We start from the raw sequence: 2,381 nt of genomic DNA, 5'->3' as shown, positions 1-2,381 counted from the left end.
GTGGTGATTTTGGATATAGGCGCGCGTCCGAAATTAGATTTGGAAGTTCGTGGGTTGAATTGAAGCAATTCGGCGAAAGTTGGAAAAGTTGAAGTTTGGAAGAGTTTGACCAATAGTTGACTTTTGTGATATCATGGTCGAAATGCAATTCTGAGAGTTGGAACAGCTCCGTCTTGTCATTTGGGACTTGTCTGCAAGAGTTGACGTCATTCCGGGTTGTTGGTTTGATAGGTTTCGGCACGAGTTTTAGAAGTTGGAAGATTAGAAAGTTCATATGTTCGATTCATAGGGTGATTCATCGTTTTGGCATTGTTTGATGTGATTTGAGACCTCGAGCGAGTCCGTGTAAGGTTATAGGACTTGTTTGGGTGTTTAGACGGGGTCCCAGAGTCCTCAGGTGTGTTCCGGGTGGGCTACAGGTCATTTTCCCTTATTTTTCAACTGTTGTTTGCTATCTTCTGGTATCCTTCTTCCGATCGCGAAGATTCCCTCGCGTTCGCGAAGTGTTTCTGGTGACTTCGAAATCCTCCATCGCGTTTGCGAGTCTTCTGATGCATTCGCGAAGCACAACTTGGCAGCTTCCACTCTTCTTCTTCGCGAACACGATCCTTTCTCCGCGTTCGCGATGCAAAAAGGCCTGGGAAGAATATATATCTTCTAAATCAAGGGTTAGGCCATTTTTATCGTAGAGCTAGGTTTTGAGCGAATCTTTGTGGGTTTTTCAAGGAATTCGATTGGGTAAGTGTTCTTCACCTAGTATTTAATGTATTCCATGATTTTATCTTCATTTTTATCATTTAATTTGTGTCTTGGGTTGAGGAAAATGTTGGTTTTTGAAGAAAATTTCAAAAATTAAAAATCATGATTTGAGGGAACAAATGGTATCGGAATTTGATAAATTTTTTATGGTTGAACTTGTATCAGCAGGTATTTGGTTTTTGTAAAATTTGTCGGGCTTCGAGGTGCGGACCCGGGGGTTGAATTTTAGAATATGATAAAGATTAAGACTTTATGATCCAGAATAGTTTCTTATGAGTTTTATTTGTGCTTTGAACTTATTTTGGTTACATTTGAGCTGTCCGGAGGTCTTTTCACCTGAAAAGTTCATTTCAGAGTACCAGTTTGTCTCCTCTGAGGTAAGTATCTTGCCTAACCTTGTGTTGTGGAATTCCCCTTAGGATTTGAGTCTTCTATGCTAACCGTAGTCCATGTACGGGAGGTGAGTGCGTGCTCGGACTTATTTGTCGAAATTTTGCCCTTTAGGGTTCTTAGGTCCTTGAATTCATTGAGTAGGAAGTTGTTCTGATATGATTGAGTTTCCTGTTTGCTAGTTTCACCTCTACATGCTCTATACGATGTTATTATCACTTCTTTACCTCTTACTTGTTATTTGGCCCTTATTTGCCTTAATTTAAGTGATTGCCTTCCTTATAGTTTTTGTTACTCCTTAATTGTAAGTTCCTCTATGACTTTGTGCATATATGATACATGTCCAAATTGTTGTGGTTGCATGTGTAGTTATCACGTGCCTTACATGTCTTGTTGTTTTTGTAAAGGTTGTCGTATTCCTTTGATTTTTACATGATTCTCTTGTTGTTGTGTACTCATACTCCTGGTGGTAGAAATTCTTGTAATTGAATTATTGATTTGTTGTTGTTCATTTAAATTATGTATGGTGGGATCGGGTTGCACGCCGTAACAGGAGGAATAAGGGTGATATATTGAGGAGGAATAAGGGCGAATTGATATTATATGGTGGGATCGGGTTGCGTGCCACAACATATTATGTTTATTATTATGATATTGATATTATTCGGTGGGATAGGGTTGCACGCCGCAACAGTAGGAATAAGGGTGATATATTGAGGAGGAATAAGGGTGAATTGATATTATATGGTAGGATCGGGTTGCACGCCACAACAGGAGAAATAAGGGTGATATATTGAGGAGGAATAAGGGTGACTTGATATTATTGTGTGGGATCGGGTTGCGTGCCGCAACATATCTTGTGTTTTGGTATCCCCTGTTTTATTGTATTGACTTTAGTTCCTTTGTGCAAGACTTTGATAATCTATATTTCTGGTCTTCACTGAGTTTTGAGGATCGAGTTATTGTCATTGACTTATAGTTGCTTTGTGCAAGACTTTGATAATTTGTATTTCTGGTCTTCACTGAGTTTTGAGGATCGAGTTATTGTCATTGACTTATTGACTTGCCGTCATTTCCTGAGTTCTTTTCCTAGTACTATTATTCCGGTGAATTAATTTTCAAAGTAAATTTACTACATTGAGTCATTTCCTCCTGCCCTGCTGAGTCGTTCGCAATATCGTGATTTAAAATGAAGGAATTAATATCATTCTTCCTTGTGTGTCTTTATGTTA

The sequence above is a fragment of the Nicotiana attenuata genome, unplaced genomic scaffold, assembly GCF_001879085.1.
Source record: "Nicotiana attenuata strain UT unplaced genomic scaffold, NIATTr2, whole genome shotgun sequence".
Lineage (NCBI taxonomy): Eukaryota > Viridiplantae > Streptophyta > Magnoliopsida > Solanales > Solanaceae > Nicotiana > Nicotiana attenuata.
The sequence above is the reverse complement of the archived record's forward strand: the minus strand, read 5'-3'. Positions refer to the sequence as shown.